This window comes from Prionailurus bengalensis, chromosome D2 (genome assembly GCF_016509475.1).
Source record: "Prionailurus bengalensis isolate Pbe53 chromosome D2, Fcat_Pben_1.1_paternal_pri, whole genome shotgun sequence".
Classification (NCBI taxonomy): domain Eukaryota; kingdom Metazoa; phylum Chordata; class Mammalia; order Carnivora; family Felidae; genus Prionailurus; species Prionailurus bengalensis.
The window spans coordinates 51,572,034-51,598,650 of NC_057351.1; the positions used below are offsets into that span (position 1 = coordinate 51,572,034).

At 41.2% G+C, this 26,617-nt stretch overlaps 1 pseudogene; it reads left to right on the forward strand.

Moving 5' to 3' along the window:
- The window catches only part of LOC122492624, a 37,411-nt pseudogene that overhangs the window by 6,837 nt on the left and 3,957 nt on the right, over positions 1-26,617 (forward strand).

Genomic DNA, 26,617 nt, shown 5'->3' on the forward strand with positions numbered 1-26,617 from the left:
GGCTTCGATCTTCTGCCAACAGCCATGATTTCTGTCAGGCAGTAAACCCCATGGATCTATTCCGTTGTCTCTGCGGTGGCTCTATCTGCTTGTCCTTTCAACCTAGAGGTGGGGAACAATTCCTGGAGTTATTGCCCCCCCCCAAGACTTCACTATTCCTTATTAGTTTCTTCAAATCCTCCCGCACCCATGTAAATAGCAGCTTTATTAGACACTCATCAAATTACCCGTTTTGATTTATGCTACTTTCCTGCCAGGATGCTGACTGATAGAGAGGGCAAATAAGAGGCTAGATCACACAGAAGGTTTTTAATTATGATAAGGGGTTTAGATTTTACCCTAAGTACCTGGGAAGTCATTGAGAGGTTTTAAGCAGGTAGGCGACCAGGTTTGCATTGAAAAAAAATCACTTGAACAACTGCCACGTAGAGAGCGGATGGGAAGAGGTGCAAGAGTAGAAGCAAGGAGGCTAGTCAGGAGGCAGTTGCAGCCATGAAGATGGAAATGATGCGCCATGATGGAATAAGTTGAGAGTGACCACAGAGATCAGGACACAGAAATAGGAGGAACTAAGGGACAACAAAAATCCAGCAAGATTTTTAACATAGTGTATGTGACTGCATGGCCTCATTGACTACAGAGTAAACCCCAGACTCCTCATTCTGGCTTCCAAGACCGGCCACCTCTGGTCCCTGAACCCCCTTCTTCCCTTCATACACATTCTATGGCCCAGATGAAGTCACCTCCCAACCAATCACAATGTACCTTGCACCTGGTGTGCTCTTTCTGTCATGTTCTTGCTCTCACCCAAATCCTACCCATCCTCCAAGGCCCAGCTCAAAAGGTATTAATTAATTACAGCTAACAGTCTCTTGGAGCTTACTCCTTTTTGGTCACTGTGTTAAAAGCATTAGTTCACGTAATCCACCTATCTATGAAGCAGGGCTTTCATTCACCCCTTTTACAGATGAGGAGTCTGAGGCTCAGAGAAATTAAATGCGCACAGTCCTACCATGTTGGACTTGAACCAGGCCTGGATGATTTCAAAATCCTGTGTTTGATTCCAATCTAAAAATGTTTCTCAAATTAAAATAATTAACTTTATTTATGACTCACTAAATGACAGGCAGTGTGCCGTGCACTCCCTTGAATTGTTTTACTTGATGCTTATAACAACCCTACCAGTTAAGAACCAGTTTTAATCATCTTTAGAGTATGAGAAACTAAAGCAGAGAAAGTAAGAAACTTGCTTAAATGCAACCTTCTCCACAAAAACTTGCCAGATACCCCCCCACTCTTGAAAATCATTCCTCCCTCCTCTGAAATTTGAGGCACCACAATAACATCACCCCTCCACTCCATTTACTGCTGCTTAGCATGTGTCATCTTTTTTTATAATAAACTACTAGGGCAACCCGGGTCTGATTCACTGTCAATTCCCCCAAAGCACCTGCCCACGGTTACCCCATTTCCTAACAGCTCCTTGCTCCAAGGAAGCACTTGTAAAAATAGTTAACAAATGAACACTGGGATGCCTACAGCATACCAACAGGGAACTCAGGCAGTGCTGGGGGATGACGGTCTTCACTGGCATTTGTTTAGGCCACACTGCCAGACCCTCCGGCCAGGGTACTGCCAGCTATCTACCAGCCACCAGACTTTCTGAATCACATTTGCCTTAAAAACAGGGACTATGTAGACTGCAGAACAGCGCAAAAGAAATTAGATTTTTGTTTATTGTAACTGGCTTGTTGGGTAGTAAAACTAATCATACTGGTGGAGGACTATGAGTTTTGAAAGCCGTCTCATTCAGTTCTGCTTTCTACTGCTCCTAACCCTAAGTCCAGTGATGACTTAACTTATCTGAGCTACAGACCCCTTATCTATAAAATAACAGTTGTAAGAACTGTCTGCATGGGACCATTGTGAGGAAAGTTAAGTGAGATGAAATACATAAGCAAAGCCACTCTAGTAAGGTGACTGAGTGGTAAATGGTAGTTATAATTAAGTGTGAGAGTAGCGTGTTCCACTCACTACATTTTAGGAGGGTCATTGCCAAACAGGAAATTTAAAAGAGGACAAGAAATGTGTCCCCCATGCTGCCTAAGGGGCTAAAGGAGTTTGGCCTGCGAAGACTTAGAGAATGCCCAAGATACATTTTTGAAAATCTGAAGTTTACGTATGGGAGAGAGAACAGGCTTTTCTGTTGCTCCAAAGCTGAAATAGGACCAACATGATAAAGTCTCACCATTATGATAAAGTGACAAATACTGACTTAATATAAGAGAAACCTTTCTAACAACTGGGTTATCCAACAATGGACTGGAAAACTAGTGGGAGTTTGCTCATTGGACGTGCTCAGGCAAAGCCTGGAAGGTATGTCAGAGATGCTAAAGGCAGCATGCTTCTACCTGGGAAGATGGCCTCAGCGGCAAGGGCGTTTCATTCCAATGCAAAAATTCTGTTATTCTATTGTCCAGAAACTCAAATATGCATTGGAAATTTGGGTAAGGAACGATTTAAGGATTCTGTCCACTAGATTGTTAATTCTGGACTGACACAAATTAATCTATTAGCTGCAATGATTTAGTTCTACCCACAGCCTTGTGGGCTCCTATCCCTGAATACCTACAAAGATGAGTCAGGGCTGTCATCTTGGCATCTCTCCAGACAATAGACTCATAGTTTCCTAAAGTTAGATGGGACCTGTGAGGTATTCTGATCCAGTTTCAGATCAGTTACCTTTGATCAAGAGAGTAATCTCCCATTCCTTAATCAATTTGCAGTGCAGAAAGAAAAACAATCCTAAACACATAAGCTGATTCCCGTGAAAACTCAAACTTCAGGCACCACCACACCAAGTATAAACTCTCTTTAACCCATTCATTCATAAAACATTTATTTAATCCCTGTTCTGGTCAGGACCAAGGCCAAGTATGACTGGATATTCAAAATGAAATATTTTCAGATCCTGTCCTTTAGAATTTCATGGAGATGAGATATGTACATAAATTAGTACATTAAAAAGTGGAAAGTAGGGGTTGTGGTAAGAGTGATCCAAATAGAATGATCTGGAGTGTATGGAGGGAAAATGGCTCCCTTCAGCTTAGGTGATAGGAAGAACCTCTCCTGAAGTGGGCGGATCAGGTCATGAAGGAAGCGCAGGAGTTGGCAAAGATGGGAAGGAGGATATTTCGACAGAGGAACCAAAGGGAATAAAGCATGGAGGTGGAGAAATGTATGTGTTTGTATTAAGTAGTTCAGTTAAGATAGGAGAGGAAAATGGGAATGAAATCAAATCACCAAGGATCTGGATTCTATTGTGGACAATAGCATGCCTTTGAACACCTTGAGCAGGGATCACATATACATTTGCTACTGTCTATATTACTCATTTGATCCTTGTAGCAACCCTATGAGCAGGAATTACCATAACCCCATTTTATAGATAAAGCTCACACTCATCCTCATGCCAAGGATTTATCATAATGACTTGAAAACATAACAAATCCATTAAGCCAAATCCCAAATTAAAGAGCGGAATTATTTTATAGAGAACAATTTCTCAGCCATATGTTTGAAATCTAGATTAGGTAAAGGATCATGGTGCACACATTTCTTTCTTTCTTTTTTTTTTTTAAGGTCTAAGAATTTTTTTTTAATATATGAAATTTATTGTCAAATTGGTTTCCATACAACACCAGTGCTCATCCCAAAAGGTGCCCTCCTCAATACCCATCACCCATCCTCCCCTCCCTCCCACCCCCCATCAACCCTCAGTTTGTTCTCAATTTTTAACAGTCTCTTATGCTTTGGCTCTCTCCCACTCTAACCTCTTTTTTTTTTTCCTTCCCCTCCCCCATGGGTTTCTGTTAAGTTTCTCAGGATCCACATAAGAGTGAAACCATATGGTATCTGTCTTTCTCTGTATGGCTTATTTCACTTAGCATCACACTCTCCAGTTCCATCCACGTTGCTACAAAAAGCCATATTTCATTTTTTCTCATTGCCATGTAGTATTCCATTGTGTATATAAACCACAATTTCTTTATCCATTCATCAGTTGATGGACATTTAGGCTCTTTCCATAATTTGGCTATTGTTGAGAGTGCTGCTATAAACATTGGGGTACAAGTGCTCCTATGCATCAGTACTCCTGTATCCCTTGGATAAATTCCTAGCAGTGCTATTGCTGGGTCATAGGGTAGGTCTATTTTTAATTTTCTGAGGAACCTCCACACTGCTTTCCAGAGCGGCTTGGTGCACACATTTCAACTAACAATGGGGTTGGTGTATGTGAAAAGGAGACCATAGTCCTTGAGTAGTTCTCCTTAGGACAGACATCTTACTTCAACACCAACTAGTGCCCCATGTCTCTGTTCTAAGGTGGTCCAGATCAAATGATCAAAGGTCTCTTCCTCTTTTCCTAAAAGATCAGGTGAACAGACCAGCCAAAGTCTTGTTAGGTATCAGTTCCAAGAATAAAATTGGTCATTAATGGTTTTCACAACCATATTTTGTAAGAGATTCAAGCTAATTTTACCTTCAGACCATCTATGTTAGGTATATAATCAATAAGAAGCAAGTTAACCAAAATGTTTACATTTAACATTTTGTGAGTTACTTCAGGGAACTTTTATTTTAATGTTTATTTATTTGTTAGAGAGAGAGAGAGAGAGCAAGTGGGGAAGGGGCAGAGGTTCTGAGGTAGGCTCTGCACTGATAGCAGCAAGCCTGATGCAGGGCTCAGACTCAAACCGTGAGATAATGACCTGAGCCAAAGTTGGATGCTCAACCAACTGAGCCACCCAGGTGCCCCTACCTCAGGGAACTTTAAATATAAAGACCAATCTCCTGGGCCATTCAGAATTCACATCTAGATAGTCTCACGCCACAACCCATGGGTATGTGCTCAGTTAATTCACATTTCTATCACCCAAGATTCTGGTGGAACCTAAATGAAAATTGAGTGTGTGAGTGGCTTACATCAACTGAATTAAATGGGGCTCCCAGAAAATGAAGTCCATTGGTGTCAATGAATAGAACTTAGGCACATGCAGGCATGGATAGTGGGCATTGTGGTATGTGGGATGATGAGTGTGAGGACCCACAAGGCCAAATCACAATAGGGAAGGGAATTGTGGAGCCCCCAGGAGAAAATCCACTATAAGAAAAAAAGACTGGCTTGGTATGTTGAACTTGGCAACAGAACTTGAGCTGAGAAAGAAAAAAGGGTTTTCAGGTACAGCAGGGAAGCTGTTACTTGAACCTACCTCTACTCAGTACCCTACCCTGGAGGAAATACATAACAACCAAAGAGCTGTGGCACCAACCTACCTTGCTATGAGACCCCTCTAATAGAATCTAACTCCAAGGAGAAGTCATTTCCCATCCATCCATCTTTTTTTTTTATTTGGGGGGGGCATAGAGAGAGAGGGAGAGAGAATCCCAAGCAGTCTCTGCCCCACCAGCACAGAGCCTGACGCCAGTCTCAGCCGCACCAATGGTGAGATCATGACCATAGCCAAAATCAAGAGTCAGGTGCTTAACAGACTGAGCCACCCAGGCACCACCACCCCCCCAACTCCATCCCTCTTTGAGTGAAATGGTGAGTGCATGCCCTGAGCTAGAGAGCAATGGTGGCAAGGTTCTGTTGTGACCAGCTGGGATAGCTGGCAGAGTATCCAGAGCAGGCAGTAGAGGCAACAACCCTAGGAAGTCATGGAGCCGGCCTGGGGAAGGTAAAATCTTATGGCAAACCATAAGAGACTCTTAAATACAGAGAACAAACTGAGAGTTGATGGAGGGGAGGATTGGGGGGCGGGGGTGTTAAATGGGTAATGGGCATTAAGGAGGGCACTTTTTGGGATGAGCACTGGATGTCATATGTAAGCAATGGATCACTGGGTTCTATGTTAACTAACTTGAGAATAAATAAATAAGTACATACATACATACATACATACATACATAAATAAATAAATAAATAAATAAATAGAGTCAGACACTTAACTGACTGAGCCACCCAGGCACCCCAAGTCTTATTTCTTTTTATTTTGGTGTAGTCCCAATAATTTGTTTTTACTTTTGTTTCCCTTGCCTCAGGAGACATATCTAGTAAGAAGTTGCTATGGCTGATGTCAAAAAGTTTACTTCCTGTGTTCTCTTCTTCAATTTTAATGTTTTCCTGTCTCACATTTAGATCTTTCATCCATTTTTAATTTATTTTTGTGTATAAGAAAGTGGTCCAGTTTCATTCTTTTGCATGTTTCTGTCCAATTTCCCCAACATCATTGTTGAAGAGACTGTCTTTTTTTCCACTGGATATTCTTTCCTGCTTTGTCGAAGATTAATTGACCATATAGTTGTGGGTTAATTTCTGGGTTTTCTGTACTGTTCCATTGATCTATGTGTCTGTTTTTGTGCCAGTACCATAGTGTCTTGATCACTACAGCTTTGTAATATAACTTGAAGTCCAGAATTGTGATGCCTCCAGACCTGCTTTTCTTTCTCAAGATTGGTTTGGCTATTTGTGTCTTTTGTGATTCCATACAAATTTTAGGATTGTTTTTTCTAGCTCTGTGGGAAAATATTGTGGATATTTTAATAGGGATTGCATTAAATGTGTAGATTGCTTTAGGTAGTGTAGATGTTGTAACAATATTTGTTCTTCCAGTCCATGAGCGTGGAATGTCTTTCCATTTCTTTGTGTCATTTTCAATCTCTTTCATCAGTGCTTTATAGTTTTCAGAGTATAGATCTTTTACCTCTTTGGTTAGGTTTATTCCTTGGTATCTTATGGTTTTGGTGCAATTGTAAATGGGATTGATTCTTTCATTTCTCTTCCTGCTGCTTCATCATTGATGCATAGAAATGCAACTGATTTCTGTATGTTGATTTTGTATCCTGCAACTTTGCTGAAAATCTTAGCAATTTTTTGGTGGAGTCTTTTGGGTTTTCTATTTAGAGTATCATGCCATCTGCAAATAGTGAAAGTTTGACTTCTTCCTTGCTGATTTGGATGCCTTTTATTTCTTTGTGTTGTCTGATTGCTGAGGCTAAGAGTTCCAGTACTATGTTAAATAACAGTGGTGAGAGTGGGCATCCCTATATAGTTCCTGACCATAGAGGGAAAGCTCTCAGTTTTTCCCCATCAAGGATGATATTAGCTGTGGGTTTTTCATATACAGCCTTTTTTATATTGAGATGTGTTCCCTCTAGCCCTACTTTGTTGGGGTTTTTTATCATGAATGGATGTTGTACTTTGTCAAATGCTTCTTCTGCATCTATTGAAAGGATCATAGGGTTCTTATCCTTTCTTTTGTTAATGTGGTATATCACATTGATTGATTTGTGAATATTGAACCACCCTTGCAGCCCAGGAATAAATTCCACTTAATCATGGTGAATGCTTCTTTTAATGTACTGTTGGATTCAATTTGTTAGTATTTTATTGAGAATTTTTGTATCCATGTTCATCAGGGACATTAGCCTGTAGTTCTCTTTTTTAGTGGAGTCTTTGGTTTTGCCATCAAGGTAATGCTGGCCTCATAGAATGAATTTGGAAGTTTTCCTTCCTTTTCTATATTTTGTAATAGTTTGAGAAGAATGGGTATTAAATCTTTAAATGTTTGGTAGAGTTTGCCTATGAAGCCATCTGAGTTTCTTTATGTTTATTATTAATTGATTTATATATTTGGGTGCTTTCAAGCTGGGGGCATATTTACGATTGTCAGATCTTCTTGATGGCTAGACCCCTTAATTATGATAGAATGTCCTACTTCATCTCTTAATACAGTCTTTATTTTAAAATCTAGTTTATCTGCTATAAGGATTGCTACTCCAGCTTTCTTTTGATGTCCATTTGCATGATAAATGTTTCTGCATCCCTTCACTCTCAATCTGCAGGTGTCTTTAGGTCTAAAATGAGTCTCTTGTAGCTAGCATATACATGGGACTTGTTAGGTTTTTTTGTTTTTTGTTTTTTGTTTTTTTATTCATTCTGACACCTTATGTCTTGATTGGAGTGTTTAGTCCATTTACAGTGAGAATGATTATTGATAGATATGTATTTATTGCCATATTGCCATTTTATTACTTGTTTTATGGTTGTTTCTGGAGATTTTTTTTCTGTTCATTTCTTGTCTTTTGTCATTTTTGGTCTTTCCTTTCCACTTAGAGTCCCCTTTAATATTTCTTGCAGGGCTGGTTTAGTAGTCACAAACTCCTTTAGTTTTTGTTTGTCTGGTCAACTCTTTATCTCTCCTCCTATCTTGCCGGAGTCCAGCTCCAGCAGATCTAGGGGTTCCCAAAGGATGAACGACGTCGGCGAGAAAGTGAAAAAAATAAAAATAAAAAAAATAAAAACGGACACAGACAACAGCAGTGTGTTGAACTGGCCACTTTATTGTGGCAAACGTGGCATTATAATTGTTAGAAATTTCCTTGTAGTGTACGTCATCTATGTTTTCTAGCATTACCTAATTCTAAAAATGTTCCTATGTATAATCACCCTTTAAGGAATAACATGGTTATTTTCTCATAACGTTTCCTCCTGCCCTTTGCTTATTGATTAATTTCTTACATTATTTTCATTATGTATCTACGTTTATCTATAATCTATAAAACATTTGCTTTGCTGTTTTCATGAAAGGTCGTCTATCTCTCAACACCTCAAGTGGAACAGTTACAGGGACACGACCTCTTAGTTGTTTCTCTGAACCATTTGTGGCTTGAGGAACAAAAGTGTTCGCCTCAGTCCAAGGAGCCAGGAGGGGGCCAAGAGGGCCTTAGAAACCCACGCCTTATACATTCTCAGAGAGGCAATGCACCTAGGAACTAATAAACCATTCTGTACCTTAACCGACTAGGTTCAGTCATCATCTGGAATGCCTCCTGGGGGCCAAGTGGGCCTAGGGGTTGGAGTAACTTGTGCCCATAGATACACTTCTTTGTTGCCAGAGTGGGGCTTTCAAATCTATCTATTCCTTCCTTGGCTGAGAAATATATGAGGCTATCCTTCCTTTAGGTAGAGGAGTCTTTATAGGGGGTGGCAAAGGCTAAATGTAGGGCTGCACAATTTCCTTGCGGAACCTTATTTCTTTCCCCAATAGTTCTTTTCCCAGGGGGCCTGTCCAGGGCAATTCCCCAACAGACAATTCCCCAGGTACTTTTATTAAGGCCAAATTACATAAAAGCAGGAGTACGAGAAGCTTCAATGTCGGTGGGCTGCCCTACAGTCCCAATCCATCCACCGCCCGGGCCCTGCCATCAAGCTGGTTGGATAGCTCGCCTTCCAGCACTATCCCGAATGAGTCTTGCCGGATAGAGAATTCTTGGCTGTAGATTATTCCCATTCAACATGTTGAATAAACTCTGGCTTGCCAAGTTTCTTTTGAGAGATCTGCAGTTAGCCTCATGGGTCTTCCCGTGTAAGTTATGGAACTCTTTTGTCTTGCTGCTTTTAGGATTTTTTTCTTTACTGCTGTATTTTGCAAATTTAATTACAGTATGTCTGGATATTGGCCTGCTTTTGTTGATTTTGATGGGAGTTCTCTGTGCCTCATGGAGCTGGATGTCTGTTTTCTTCCCCAGATCAGGGAAGTTTTCAGTTATTATTTCCTCAAATTTTCTGTTTCTTTTTCTCTCTCTTCTTCTGGGACTCCTATGATATAAACATTACTACATTTGATGGAGTCATTGAGTTCCCTAAGTCTATTCTCATATTCTATCATTCTTCTTTCTCTCTTTTGTTCAGCTTCCTTATTTTCCATTATTTTGTCTTCTATATCACTTATTCATTCCTCTACTTCTTCCAGTCTGCTGTTCAGTACATCCAGTCTGTTTCATAATCAGTTATTATATTTTTCATTTCTGACTGCTTATTTTTTAACTCATTCGCCTTTGTGGTAAGGGTGTCCCTGAAGTCTTCCATGCTTTTTTCAAGCCCAGCAAGCATCTTTATGGTTGTTGCCTTAAATTCTCCATCAGGCATATTACTTATATCTGTTTCTATTACATCTCTGGCCATGCCCTTTTCTTAATTGTTTCATTTGGGATAAATTCCTCCATCTTGTCATTTTGTCTACATCCCTGTATTCTTCTGTGTATTAGAAAAGCTTGTTCTATTTCCTTCTCCTGAGAGTAATGGCTTTATGAAGAAGATGCCATATAACAGTCGGGGCCTGGAGCTTCAGAGAGTGTCTCTGGTGTGTGCTGCATATACTCTGCTGCTATGCTTTAGCTGCTCTATCCTTTAGGCCAATCATCTCCAGAGATTCTCCTTGCTTACAGTGGGCACTGTTTGGACATTGGTCCAAGGGTGGCAAGTTTTAACTGGATGTGCTCTGGTTTGCTTGTTAAATGAGACCTGATGCTACTTCAACTAGAACTGAAGGCTTGCAGAACTCTCTGGTTGGAAGACATGGTTCATGCAGGGATTTCTGCTGGGTTTCTAGAGAAGGGTCCCCCTGCGCTAGGATTGAGGCAAGTTTGGCCAAGAAGGGCAGTCACACCAGAGCGCAGGGGCATGGGAGTTGCATCAAGCAGGTTAGGCAGCCAGCGTCCAGGCAAACCACTCTCAGCAGGTGGTTCTGCATCTATGCCAAGGGATAGGAGGAGGGCAATGGTGCCCACAGGCTCTTTTGTCCCCAGAGAGGTGTCTCTGTGAATACCACCTCTCATAGATGCACTCCAAGAAGAGTCAACAGTCTTCCCACTGTGTGCCCTAGGCGATCCTCAGATTTCTGCCTCCTTGCCACCTGCCCCAGTTGCGTGCCTACTTTCTCTCCAGAAGTAGGGCAGCACCCTGGCTCTATCCCAGCCAAGCTCACCAACCTTTAAAATTCCAGTCTTGGGATGTCTGGGTGGCTCAGTCAATTACGCATCCAACTCTTGATTTCAGTTCAGGTCATGATCTCACAGTCGCAAGATCGAGCCCCACGTGGAGCCCCGCGCTGAGCAAGGAGCTGGCTTGGGGTTTTCACTCTCTGTCTCTGCCTGTCACCTGCTCCTGTGAACTTTCTCCCACCTCCCCCCCAAAATAAATAAATAAAACATTCTTTAAAAACCTCCAGTCTTAAAGTCCCACCGGTTGCAAAACCCACGAAAATCAACCTCTCTTGTTTTCCCAGCCAGTGGCTTCAGAGAAGTGTTTTCCTTGTGGAGTCCCCTGTGCACTCCTCTCTTTCTTTCTGCTTTTCTCCACCACCAAGGCTCCCTCCCCACTGCAGGACCTGTGATTTATTTCTCCCCTAAACTAAGTCTCCACACTTCCTACCTTCCTCAGTGTGACCTCTTTTCTCCCTCTAGTTGTGCAGTTTGTTCTGCCAGTCCTCAGGTCAATTTCTTGGGTATTCAGAATGATTTTATAGTTATCTAGTTGTGTTCAAGGGACTAAACAAGCCTAGGGTCTTCCTACTACACTGCCACCTTACCTCCCTTCCTATCATGTTACTCTTTGGTAACCTTTGGGGACCTACATTTTTCACTCCATATAGTATTGCTAAGATTCATCCATATTCTTATGTGTAACTGTGAGTCATTTTGAATGTCATATAATAGTACATTATGTGAATAAACCATAAACTATGTATTCATTCTCAAGGTCATGGTCATTTGGGTTTTTTCCAGCTTTCTGTTATGAATATTCTTATACACGTTTCCTGATATATCTTTGAAAGAGTTTCTTTTGTACATTCAATATTTTAATTAAAGTTTCAATTAGAAATAACTACTGATTGTATCAAAACCTTTTCTTGGCATTTACTGATGACTTCATAGTTTTTCCTTAATTTGTTGCTATAGGGAATTATATTGTTGGATTTCCTAATGGCAAAATTTTCTGGCATAACTTAGTGTCTATTATTCTTTCAACACCATTACTAGACTTATTACATTCTGTGAGTCCAGTTTATTGAGGCATAATTTGGATATAGTAAAATTCATTCTTGGGGCGCCTGGGTGGCGCAGTCGGTTAAGCGTCCGACTTCAGCCAGGTCACGATCTCGCGGTCCATGAGTTCGAGCCCCGCGTCAGGCTCTGGGCTGATGGCTCAGAGCCTGGAGCCTGTTTCCGATTCTGTGTCTCCCTCTCTCTCTGCCCCTCCCCCATTCATGCTCTGTCTCTCTCTGTCCCAAAAAAAATAAATAAACTTTGAAAAAAAAAATTTTTTTAATAAAATAAAAAAAAAAAATTCATCCTACCGAAGTATACAATTTGATGAGTTTTGACAAATATCTTCAGTCACATAACCACCACCACAATCAACATAGAAACATTTCCATCACGCCGAAGTATTTCCTTATGCCCTTTTGCAGTCAGTCTTCTGTCCCACCCAAATCCCTGGCAACCACTGGTCTGATTTCCATCCTTCTAGTTTCACCTTTTCCAGAATGTCGTGTTATAAATAAGGTTCATGCAGCATGTAGGCTTTTGTGAATGGTCTTATCACTTGACATAATGTTTTTGAAATTCATCCATGATGCTGCATATATCAGTAGTTTGTTTCTTTGCTACTGTTCATCTCTAGGTGTACCACAATTTGTTTATCCACTCACTAGTGGATGGACTTTCAGGTTTTTGTTTTCAGTTTTTGACTACTAGGAATACATCTGCTATAGAAATTTGCGTATGCCTTTGTGTGAACAAATGCTTTCATTCCTTGAGTAAATACGTAAGTGTGAGTTTTCTGGGTCGTGTGACAACTGTATTTTAACAATCTAAAACTGCCAAACCCTTTCCCAAAATCCCTGCACTATTTTGCATTCCCAGCAGAAAGGTAGGAGAGTTCCAGTGGCTCTACATCTTTGGCAGCATTTGGTATCGTCAGTGGTCTGTTTGACTTTTTGTTATTGAGCTATAAGAGTTATTCATATATTCTGAATACAGGTCCATTATTAGGTATATATGTTGCAAATATGTTTTCTCCCTGCACGTGCCTTGCTTTTCATTGATTTAATGTTGTCTCTCAGAGGGCAGAAGTTTTCTATGTTGACAAAACACATTTTAATTTTTCAGTTCATTTCAATTTTTTCTTTTATGGTTCATGTTTTTTAAATGTCCTGTTTATGCAATCTTTGCTTAACCCACCATTACAAAGATTTTTCCCTGTATATCTATGCTTTCTTCTAGAGGTTTTATAGCTTTAGCTCTTACATTTATGTTGATAATGTGTTTCAATTTAGTATGTTTATAGATGTGAGGTAAGGGCCAAGGTTTTATTGTTACTGTTGTTGGTCTTTTGTTCTGCTTTCACATAGACTTCCAACTGCTTCAGCCCCATTTATTTAAAAGTCTCTCCTTTCTCCATTGAATTTCCTTTGCACCTGTGTCAAAATTCAATTGATCATAAATATGTTTGGGTCTATTTCTGGGGTCTCCATTCTATTCCATTGTTCTGTAAGACTATTCTTTTGCCATTATCACACTTTCTTGATAAGTGGTAAATCTAAAATTAGGTACTGTGAGTCCTCAACTTTGTTCTTACTTTTCAGATGGGCTTGCTAAATTTTTATTTAGAATCTTTTCATGTATATGCATAAGTTGAACTACAGAAACATTTTGTGCTATGTTTATCAGATTTTAGTATTAAAGTTATGCTTGTTTCATAATATTATTGAGGAACTTTCCATACCTTTCTAGAGAATGAAATAATTTGGTTAACCTATTAAAGAGATTAACTCTTGCTTGAAAGTTAGATGGAATTCAGTTGCAAAACTAAACTATTTCAATAAGTATTTTTCCTTAAAGGAAGAATTTAATAATTTTTTTCATTTCTTCTATAGTTTTTGGCTTTCTGTCTCTTCTTGTACCAATTTTGCTCACTTATATTTTGCCAGAAAATCATTCATATTGTTTAGACTTTCAGATTTACTGAAATTTATCAATTTATAATTTATTAACACAATTTGAATTTATGAATGATCTTATAAACGTAGGAAACTGAGGTACAGAGAGATCAAGTAACATGCCCAAGGTCACACAGCTAATAAGCAGTAGAGGCAGGATTTGAACCCAAGGCATCCAAGCACCTGCACTTAACCACTAGAAACCCAGGGAATACTGATACCGAGTGACCTTTACATTCTGCAAATCATCTGATAAAGTCTTTCATGATACCCTTAGGGACAAGATGAAGAAATGTTAGCTACAAATTTTTGCCAAACAGCCTTACTCATGAGCTCTCCTTTACAAATCCAGCAAGAAAGAAAATAAATGGCTTGACGTAGAGATCCAGAGACGTGGAGGAGAACATGAAATATGGTTCCTAAATTTGCAAATGATGCGAAAGTGCATCTGCTAGCTTAATGGCAAAACAGAATTAAAGAAATCTTCTCCGCTGCATTCTAGTTGATCACACAGGTGTAAACTGAACAGATTTTAGGCCCCACAAGAACAAAGACCAAATATATATATATATTTTTTAATTTTTTTTTTCAACGTTTATTTATTTTTGGGACAGAGAGAGACAGAGCATGAACGGGGGAGGGGCAGAGAGAGAGGGAGACACAGGATCGGAAACAGGCTCCAGGCTCTGAGCCATCAGCCCAGAGCCCGACGCGGGGCTCGAACTCCCAGACCGCGAGATCGTGACCTGGCTGAAGTCGGACGCTTAACTGACTGCGCCACCCAGGCGCCCCAATATATATATATTTTTTAACGTTTATTTATTTTTGAGACAGAGAGAGACAGAGCATGAACGGGGGAGGGGCAGAGAGAGAGGGAGACACAGAATCGGAAACAGGCTCCAGGCTCTGAGCCATCAGCCCAGAGCCTGACGCGGGGCTCGAACTCACGGACCGCGAGATCGTGACCTGAGCTGAAGTCGGACTCTCAACCGACTGAGCCACCCAGGCGCCCCAAAGACCAAATATATTTTTATTCATCCATGTACACAAAGCTCCCAGTAGAACTGTAACTGCTTAGTAAATATTTTTTTTATATCTATTGAAAGAAAAATACATGACTGCATTGCAACAAGTGCACAAGTTTAGAATGAAGGCGACATGGTTAAACGTTGAGACAAGTAGGGGAAAAGTTCCCGTTTGCCACAAGCTCCCTGTGAATCAGCGATGCAATGGGCAGGATGTGGCCCGAGAAAACTTAACACTAGATGTGGTTCTAAGGCAAGTCACTGAAACTCACAGCAAAACAAAGTTAATAATAATTCAAAAGATTATTTGAAGGGTAAGATCATTCGTATGAGAAAGAAAAATTGTTGCAAACAACAAATATCCATTATCAAATATTATTGTAATTAAATTATAAATCCCTACAGCAAATTAAGAATCACCTTGAGCTTCTCTATAATTTATCAATTTTTTGAGGTGAAGATTAAGAGAGATAGATATGAAGTGTCTCACGGGATGTCTGGAGCCTATTAAACATTTTATAAATCATCACATAAATGGATTATCCTTTCAAACACAGGAGACTGTACATATGAGTATATGCATAACCACACATACATATATAATCACATATATGGAAGTATTTATGTCAAACTGTAAAGAAGTTTCCCCTAGTTATTGCTACCATTATCACTATTCTGGATACAGGAGACACAGTGAAGAATTAGATGGACAAAATACCACCCTTGATTTTTGGTTATTTACTCCTCTCCCATGTACAAGAATCACTTTTTTATTATAAAAGGAAAACCAAACTATAAAGACAATAAACAGATAGCAGTTGCCAGGGATTGGGGTGGGGGTGGATAGTTGGAACACGGGATTTTTAGGACAGTGAATTACATCATCATTTGGCAAAACCTATAGAATGTACAACACAAAGAGTGGATTCTAATGTAAACTGTGGATTTAAGTTACTAATAATGTATCAATATTGCTTCATCAATTGCAACAAATGTGAGATTGTGAGGGGGGAAAAAACTGAGATTTGTGGAGAGGCTTGAGGAAGGGAAGGAAGAGAAAGGTTTAAGCCAAGTGTTCCAAAAAAGAGTAGACCTGGGGCGCCTGGGTGGCGCAGTCGGTTAAGCGTCCAACTTCAGCCAGGTCACGATCTCGCGGTCCGTGAGTTCGAGCCCCGCGTCAGGCTCTGGGCTGATGGCTCGGACCCTGGAGCCTGTTTCCGATTCTGTCTCCCTCTCTCTCTGCCCCTCCCCCGTTCACGCTCTGTCTCTCTCTGTCCCAAAAATAAATAAACGTTGAAAAAAAAAAAAAAGTCTAAAAGTTTAAAAAAAAAAAAAAAAAGAGTAGACCAAGTTTAATTTCATCTCAGTCATTAACTACTAATTGGGCAAATGATTAAATCTCTCAGAAGCAGTTTCTGCTTTCATAAATCGAAGGTTCTTTTCCTGCAGGTTCGTTGTGAGGACCAGATTTAAAAAGTGTAAAGTGCCTCCCCTAAGAGACTGTGGGTACTTAATACATTTTAACTGTTCCTGAAAGGAAAGGTGTCCTAAACCAGTGCTTTTCAAATGCTAATGTACAGATGAATCACTGGGGTGTCTTGCTGAATGCAGACTGGGATTCAGTACTCCAGAGAGTCTGTGCTTCTGCATTGCTGACAAGCTCCAGATGATGCTGATGCTGGTTGAAAGTCCTAGAGTCTTCCAACAGTGGGAATCTTTGACAGGGAATATTTAAGAATTAATTTAACAACTGATATCTATTTTCAGAAGAATTGTGACTCAGAACTACACGGAATTTGCAAGATGGAAGAAATAGCTATCCCTTAGAGGATGAAACTTGAATCTAAAATTAACTGAACCAGGTCAATGTTGCACCAGATGAAATTTAATTAACAGTCGGTTGTGGTTGCTATCCAGGGAAGCCAAACCTCAGATGGATACAAAATTGTGCATAAAGAAGAAAGTAAAAGATCCAGTGGTCGAGTCCTCTCACTGATCTCCTTCCCAAAGGCCCACCCAAAATATCCATCAATAGAAACACCTCCTATGAAAAAATCAAGGCATTTAGAGGAAACAAATTGCAGTAATCTACATGTGTCTTTCCCCCAGATGCAATGTCTCCCAGCCTCAGCCAATCAGAAGCAACACCTGGACCATTTGCTCCCACCCCTGGGGTTTCAGAGAGTTCATGGAAAGTGGGAGATGCCCAAGCATCTGTTATTTCTAGAACAGAAATACGTGGTGGTTTGAGGGGCGCCTGGGTGGCTCAGTTAAGCGTCCAGCTCTTGATTTCAGCTCAGGTCATGATCTCCCAGTTCGTGAGTTCGAGCCCCGCATCAGACTGCGCTGACAGCACAGAGCCTGCTTGGAATTCTGTCTCCCTCTCTCTCTGCCCCTCCCCCACTTGCTCTCTGTCTCTCTCCAAATAAATAAAAATAAATTTAAAAAACATAAAAAATAAAAAAGTTTGAGAAACGTTGCCTTACTGCATTCATCTCCTTAGACTTCCCAGCAGAGAGGACTTGGCTGAACGTGGTGGGCAGAGGTTCAGTTGTGGGTAGAGCAATTTACTCACCCTATTTGAGCCTGACTTTTGTCATCTGTAAACCAAGACTCACAATAGCATCTATGTAAAGTGTAAGTTCGCTATAGAGACTAGATAAAGTAATGGATGTAATGGCCACTTGTAATCTGAATACAAATGCATTTTCAGTAAATGCATTCCTTGTGTCAAATCCTCACCAAACAAAGCCATTAAGATGCCCCTTGGGCTTGTTAGTGTGAGATTTTACCCACTTAGCAAGGAGGAGTTGGTAAACCAAACTTCAAGTTGACAGAACCTTGCTATAAGCACACCTTTGCTTTTCTTGTTTGAGCCACCTGGGAAAAGAATGCATCCTTCCATATCTGCTATCTCATCTGTAAAACTTAGGACGGTAACTCCTTGCTCCCCTCTCAGAGAGGTGGGGTTGCTTCCTAAATGATGAAATCTGAAAGTGTCTTGGAAACTATAAAGCTCCACACACATTGTTGATGCCTGCCTGTGCAAGAGCTAGAAAGGGCAAGGCATCAGTTTTCAGATCCAGTAATATCCCACTCCTACCTCACCTGAACCCTACCCCCAAAAGGTATAATCTGCTGACAGGAGAGCCTGAGTCTGAGGCATGACTCCATCAGCAATTCAAGAAAGGCAAGAGTACTCAGTTTCTGGGGTAATTGCCAGTTCCCTGGCGTGGAGTTAGGGGGTGCCACTCAGCAAGCAAAGAGGTTGGCCCACCATCTGCGTGCCTGGCATATTTGCAGTTTCCCAAGTTTAGTGATGGGTAGCGTGCCACACGTTCTCCCCACTGCTGCTGGGGGCAACTGTCATTATACATCGTATTTCAAGAGTGGAATCGTAGATTATGTGCCTTAGAAGAACTGGGTTCAGATATCTGCAGAGTCAAGCACAGACTGATTAAGGGATTAGGAATGGAGAAGGGCTTTACAAGATAAAACTGTTCACATGGTTTAAAGTGGAAAAGTGAGAACAGCTGACTGGGAAATAAAAACCGTCACTCAGAGATGGGAATCCGGGTGGGGGGGGACGCAAGATAGGGCACAGGTGATGAGGGAGCATAAGGTAAGCTGAGGGCAAAGCACAAAGTAGCACATCACCACCACCACCCCCGGGTGGAATATGTGTGACATTCCTCAGACACTCCTGGCTGCCCAAGAATAAAGGAAAGGACAGAAAACAAATGGTTAAACTGATAGAACCTCCATCAGTTTACAAGTATCTTTAGTAATATTACAAGAAAAGGGCAAATTCATCAATGGCCTAATCTCCAGGAACGCCTACTGTCTTAAGGGTAATGCTTTACGAGAAGGAAAAACAACCTGAGCTTGACAATACCAAGGTCTCCAGTAACCTGTGAGTCTCCTTTAGCATGTGGAAATCCCTTTAAGAAACTTCCTCTCGACTTTACCTCCCCTAACTCCACAGTATATAAGCAGTCACTCTTCACAACCCCAGCGCAGCTCTTTCTGCCCATGGGTCTCATCCCCGTACTTTAACTGCCTTTTTATACCAAAGACATTTTCAAGAATTCTTGGCCGTCAGCTCTGAACCCCACCCTCACTCCAAAACCCCATCATTTGGCACCTAAACCGTGGGACTTCAAGTCTTTTCAACTGGACTCTGAGCCAGTGCAAACTTGGTGAGTACTTTCTCTTCCTTTACTCTCGTTTCAGGGGCTTTTCGAGAAGTATGGTCTTATTGGAACACTTTCACGTTGATTGCTCAGGCTGCAATCCTCGAACCTGTGGCTACCCTACAGGGAGGAAGAAGCCTGCCTTTTGGCCAGAAGTTAGTACCCTGGCTGGAATGGTAATAAGACCCAGAAACTTTCTGCCTTCTCTTTATTCCTATCCTTATACAAAGGATAAGGGTCTCTGGGTGTGAGACCTCCACTGAGAGCCAGCTGAAACCCAGTACCCTATTGAATTAAAACCCAACCAGGGACTATTTCCTAGGGAAATTGGCTATAAAGACTATATGTGTTGGAATGTCGCTTAGATCATGATGGATTTCTAGCTGTATTGTTTTGTCACTGTCCTCTACTAACTACTTAAATTACAAAATTGGGTAATCCCTCCCAACCCTTGTAAAACTTTTCCACTGTTTTCATGTGTTAAAAACAGTGCTTTCTTCACAGCCTTCTCAGCAAGGCAAACTAGGTCCATACGCTGGCACCCACCTGTAGCCTAGGGTGCAATTGGGAAGGGGGGGAACGCTAGCGTCCCTCCTACAGGGGCCCTTAAGTAGCTGATCAGTGATCATACTGATTTCATTTGAGGGATGCCTCAGGTCGCTTTAACACCTCAGGAACCTCTGACATATCCTGCTTGTGGGACTCCACCCAGGAGTTGGGGGTGGGGGGAATTTTCATGGTAATGGACCTTCTCCGCTTTCTGTCTCTCAGAGGAGCATGGGAGCTTCTCTTCATCCCCAAGGGCTCTCCCTTGGGGGTGCTTTTTTAACCCACTGGAAACCATTCAGATTGCAAAATTTAGAAAAGAGCTGATTTCCTCTAACACTGCATGGCCTCAGTAAACAGGGCGAATGGACAGAGGTACCCTAGGTCCAGACCTTCACGGCTCTAAATCAGGACCCAGACCAAAAGGCCTCTTGCAGAAGGTGTTTGCCCAAATGTGTTTGACTAGTAAACTCCCCCCTAACATATTGGATGTCTAAATAGGCCTCTAAATAAATCCAAGTTGCTGGAGGAAACCCAGGCCATCCCTGACAAAGGGGATGCTACCTCTGTTCCTCTTCCTAGTAGATGTGAGGGCCTCTGCATCATTCATTTCCCAGGTTGATGACTATGATAATTGGAACCAACTGTGCTTAGTCTACCTCAGGACAGGGACTTTAAGGAATATTCCCAAGCAGCTGCCAAAACTCCCTTTGTTTCAGGGAAATCCCATGTCTTCTCCAGCCTGACATAGTCTCCACATTTCCACTTTGGTGGGGAAAAAAAAAAAAAAAATACCAGGGGTGCCTGGATGGTTTAGTCGGTTAGGTGACCGGCTTCAGCTCAGGTCATGATCTCACAATTCATGGGTTTGAGCCCGGTGTTGGGCTCAGTGCTGACACCTTAGATCCTGGAGCCTGCTTCGGATTCTGTGTCTCCCTCTCTCTCTGCCCCTCCCCTGCTCGTGCTTTGTCTCTCTTTCAAAAATAAATAAACATTAAAAGGGGAAAAAAGAAAACATGGCATCTGCTCCTCTGTTTGAGTTGACAAGTTTTTTTGTTTTTTTTTTTTTACTATTGTTGTTATTAATCTATTTTTGATAGAGAGTGAGTGGGAGAAAGGAAAGGGAGGGAGAGAGAATCCCAAGCAGGCTCTCACTGTCAGCACAGAGTCCGATGTGGGACTTGAACTCATAAACCATGAGATAATGACTCAAGCTGAAACCAAGAGTTGACCCTTAACTGACTGAGCCACCAAGGCGCTCCCCTCCCCCACCTCAGCTGACAAGGTTTAGAACCAGGAACTGTGTAATACCCCTGATTTCGAATCCAAGAGACCACCAAGGAGCCGATACTGATGCAAACGCACGAGGGTTTATTTGCAAGCTCGAGCTTGGGCCCAAGTATATCCGACACAGCAGAGCAGGGATTTGGACCCCTAGGTTAAGAGGCGTAGCAGTTTTATAGGGGCCAGTGGCTAATGAGATTGTAACACACACAGAAAGTTGCATAGTCCTGTCAGTCCACACGTAGGTGGCCAATTGAATTACAATTTACCCTATAGTAACTGTTTGAAGTAGCCTATCACTCTGGTCAGAATTGGCGCGCAAGTTTGGCGGGCAAAAGGCGGGGTTTTCATTCTTTGGCGGTTAGGGGTTCCGTATTGACTAGGGTGGGGGAGTGTCTTAAGCAATAAGTAGGTCATGTGGGGGTTATACATGAGATGGTGGGTGTAGTACAAAATGGAGTTAGTCTTGGTCTGCTTGTCCAGGGGTAGGGGATTTTTGTTAAATTCCTTGGGTCCCACAAACTGGTTCTCTGCCTTCTAGCACTTGACCTCTTTTGCCTTCCCCTCCCCACCTCCTGTTTCTGTACCACCTTGGGTGCAGTCTACAGAACTGGCTTCTACACCATCGTTGGTGTCTCCGACACCTCCACCCACCCTCACTGTCAAGGAGCTAAGAGCACCCCCTTGGACCGCCCACTTCCGATTCCCCACTGGTGTTCCAGGTAAAAACTAATGGGAACAAATCGATTGACTTAAGTGGATGCAGGTGGATCATATTCGATGTTTAAGCTAGTTTAAATTTGTTGGTTTGAGGTAGACCCGTTCATCAGCATTAAATAAACTTTTTACTTTATCTAGGTTTGCTGAATGTCAAATAAGCTCATGTTCTCTCTGCTCCAATTTGTAGGCAAAAAGATGACTTAAAATAATGGTTCATTTTGTATGTCTCAAAGTTTTCATGGGTAATTGTGAAGATGACTTTCAGTCTTTGGTAATCTAAAACTTTGAAGTTTTGCTTGTGTGATAAATGGGATTGAATTCGTTGGACATCTGTGTCTTCAAATCAAATGGAATGCTAAAGCATTGGTTACTGAACGTAGGTTTGCACTTTTCTTATTGTAGAGAAACAAAGGATATTCGGATCTGTTGGAAAAACCTGCTTTGTGCTCAATTAATTCATAAATTTGCCATCAAAAAATTCTGGTAACAATTCACAATTGGTTACTACTTAGTTTTCACTGGAGACTAAGGTTTCTAAGAGTTAAAATTCTGCTAAATGTAGTTAAGACTGATGGAAATGAGAAAAGCAATTCTGTATGTTAAAAAACAAAACAAGGAAGGAGATGTGTAAGAAAGATACAAGGAATGGAAATTTTTACTAAAGGGAAAAGAAAGTAATTTTGTCCTAAATGAGCCTGGTTACTTGGAAAGAAATGGCTTGGGCCAAAATTTGAAAGCAAAGGAAAGTTGTAGAAGGTTCGTGAAGGGAAATCTTTGGAAAGGAATTTTATGTGTGGTCAGGATGGACTAAGGTTGAAATGTATGGATTTTAAAAGTATACTGGGATAAGTATCCTTTTCTCTCTGTTCAAAATACAAAGTTTTCTTGGATTCTTGTTCTGCTCTCGATAAGTGTAAACAAAGGTCTTTTGTCTGCCCACAAAGCCAAAGCTTATGTTTGTCTTTTTCAGGTGTTTGATTACTTCATTAAAACTTCTCAATATTAAAGGAGCTTCGCTTTGCTAACAACCATATAACCCTACATATTTGCCTTTGGGATCTCTTATTGCCATCTTGGTGAAGTAAGTTAGTTTTAAGTTATGTAATGATCTGTAAACCTATTTAGGAGGTGCTTTATAACTTTCTAAGGTTTTAACAAACTTCCAAGGCTTAAATTGTAAATGAAGTCTTTTTGACCATTTAGGCCTTTTTGTTTGGTATGCTAAGTTACTTGGAAAAGCACTGTCAAAGAATGGTAAACCTTAGGTTGTATTGTAGGGGTAAATGCTAGAACTGCTCAAATACATATGCAATACCTAAAGTTTTAATGTTTTGGTGTAAGGTCATCACTTGATATTCTGATAATTGAAGTATTCTGTATCACAGAAATAGCTGGATTACCTCGTCAGTTGCACCATAATGAACTCTCATCAGATTGTTAACTATGCCCGTTTCTGAGATTTTGTCATTTATAATTCTGATGCTTTTACAAAACATGTTTTATCTTCAAGGAGATTTATAAAAAGGACATTTAGGACAAATACAGGTATTTAACATCCCTAAAATCCTAAAACTAGAATGGGCAAGACTTTTTAGAACTAAAAAAGCTGCACTCAAACTGAACAAGAATGAGGAACATGGGACCAAATGAACCGAGGCAAATTAGTTTTTTGTGACCCTTGTTTTAAAGTGTTGCTGGTTTCCTAATGCTTGCTCTTTCAGATTAAGGAAACATTCTCCTAAGATATCTATGATATACAAAAATGTGGTAAAGTATTCATTTGTAAACCTGAAACATTTAACAAACTTCTTTCTACCTCAATGCTCTGAAATTCAAAAACTCTCAGTATTCTTTCTTTCATGGAAATTACAGTTACTTGCATAAGTTCAGTAAGAGTCTTCTCCTTTATATAACAGGACACCATTGGAAATCCTGGTTATTTCAGCAAGGCTTTGGCTGGAATGTCCTATTTGAGAGCAACATGCATAGACTCGGATATGACCATACGGCTCTGAGGAACTAAGGTTGACTATACGAAACATGGAGCCATAAAGCCACTTGGAAATGTTGGCCTGATACCTTGCTTACCAAGTTCCCAGAGGCCTTACCAGGTGAGTGAGGAATGTCACTTCCTGGAAGGCACAGGAACTTCAGGATATCTTGAGGACCTCCTCAAGAGGAATTCATCCAAATCAACAAGTATTGCAGGGATGCCTGATGGCAAGTGCTTGGCTTGGCTTCTGGCCTGGAGAGGCTACTAAACGTTCAATCTTGAGATTCTTTATAAAAAGTTTCAGCAAAGCAAATTATAAAAGATCTATATAACCAATCACTGTTCTTGATGAACCTATGTAAATAATTAGGCTAAGTTAAAATTGTACTTGTTTTACAAACAAATTAGTCTTGATTTGGCTGTCTCAAAAATAGGGATGATTCTAGAGAGGAAAACTATGCCTCAATAATACACCTTTATGGATACTAAATTCTAGTTCTGATTGTCTTTAAATGTTGTTGTTTGCCTAAGCTGAACAACTTGAGGCAGATTTCAGAAAAATTGTCACAATATTTCATGTATAGACCATCCTCTGCGTATATAAAAAGCCTTTCTCACTGTAGAGACCTATCAATAGATAAAGGCTATAGTGCTTTATTATTCACTTGAGGCCAGGTTCACTCATAAATCTCTAAGTGAATATGCAAACCATATCCTCCCTACACCTCATCGGCCAGTTACTAGAAACCCACCCCATATCAACCCAGGAGATGTGGTTTAATGGAGGTCTAATACAGCAGGGGATTTAACTCCAAAATGGAAGGGCCCCTACCGGGTCATATTATGTACTGTCCACTGCAGTAAAATTACAGGGGCACTCTTCATGGGCTCCTATATGTAGAATAAAACCTCTACCTCCTTCACAGAAGCCAACTAATGCGCCTTCTCATTCCTGTAAGCCTATAGAAGACCTCACACTTCCCTTCAAACAAAATTGATGGTCGTACCTTTCTTTCATTCTTTTTCCCAATTTATACTCACAATTCTTTCTTAACAGCGGGACATTCAAAAGGATCACCACAGACATTTGAATTACAAGCCAGAAAGACCCATCTGATTCCTACTGCCTGTTCCCACTCCATCTGAGGATGCTTCAAGCCTGACCTCTAAAAATCTTCTTGCTGGTACCACTGGCAGACACTGGACTCCTTCACTGCAATAACTTCAAGCCAACAGACGAGTCTTTCTATTCAAGAAGGTCTGTACAACTATGTTTTCTACATTGGATTCAGCTGCCTCTCCCTTGGTCAGTCCGGGAAGGTAGAGTGGAATTACAAATGTTGACCCATAGGTAGGGACATCTCTACACTCCTATTCAGCAGGAAGAAGCTACAGAAGATGAGACCTTCCATCTTTAACCCTAAAGATTTAGGGATCAAACTTGTTCAGGGGGGATATGATGAGGGAGCATAAGGCACATATGGCTAATGGCTACCTCACTGGACAGAGCGCTTCCAGATCACTTGGATTTGCCTTTGATCTTATCAAGAAGTTATCAGCATTAACCACTCTTTTTTAATTTATTTTTTAACGTTTATTTATTTTGAGACAGGGAGAGACAGAGCATGAACAGGGGAGGGTCAGAGAGAGGGAGACACAGAATCTGAAGCAGGCTCCAGGCTCTGAGCTGTGTCAGCACAGAGCCTGACGCGGGGCTCGAACTCCCGGACCGCCAGATCGTGACCTGAGCCGAAGTCGGACGCTTAACCGACTGAGCCACCCAGGCGCCCCAGCATCAACCACTTTTAATGATTATTTTCCCCTGTGCCATCAAGTTTAATCAAAGTCCCAAGACTCTTCCTTCTCTGGCTGCCCCTAAAATGGCTCTCTGTGGCAAAGAATGATAATTGGCGTCGAATGTTCATTCTCCCCCTCTTCCGTAGTAATAGCAATTTTAGCTAGACACATGGCTATACAGAATAAATACTACATTTTCCCTTGCAGCTATCAGAAGCCATGAAACTACTTTTTGGGCAATGAGATGTAAACATCAATTCATGCAGGACCTTTCAGGAACTTTAAGAATCAGCTGGCTTCACCCTTTTATTGTCTTTTTTCCTATTGACTGGAATGAAAAACCAGGTGGCCGGAATTCTAGTCACCATCTTGTACCATGAGGTGATCTTGGAAATGGAGACCATACCATAGAAGCACTTACTTTAACAGGCCTTACTTATATTAAGTACTTACCTCCCTTAATGCTCACAACAACCCCCAGATATACACAAGGAGATTTAAAAGAAATGATTGTCCAAGATCACAGTGCTAGGAGATGGTCAACTCAGGATTTGAACCCCAGTCTGGGTGGCTGTATAAACCATGTCCTTTACTGGATGGATCCCCTGGGGTGAAGTCTAGGCTGTACACAGAGAGTGGGGAATGGGGCACAATTCTGGTTTTACCAAGTCAGCAGAAGCTCTGAATCTAACTCCTTACACCCTTATCCCAGCAAGGTTCAATCATTCAGGGAAAATGTGAGGGTCATCTGTGTTCACATCACTCACTCTGTAAGGCATTCTCAGAGAATGAGGCCATATCACTTAAACCCAGTTCCCTAAAATTCATCTCCCTTTTGAGGGCTTTTGTACCTGTCTGCCTGTTCTTTTTGTCCTCATTTTAGCAATCTAAGAATTTGAAAATTAGAATGTAGAATTATGGAATTGAGAGTGCCTTTGAGTGACAGGAAGTGGGAGAAAACTTTTATTTATTTTTAATGTTTGTTTATTTTGAGAGGGAGTTAGCAGGGTAGGGTCAGAGAAGGGAGAGAGAGAATCCCAAGAAGGCTCCATCCTCAGTGCAGAGCCCGACAGAGGGCTGGATCCCACAACCCTGAGATCATGACCTGAGCCTAAATCAAGAGGCTCAGCTACCCACTGAGGCTGAGCTACCCACGCGCCCCAAGAAGTGGGAGGAATCTTTTAAAAGAGCAATCTCGAGCCAGAAGTCAGA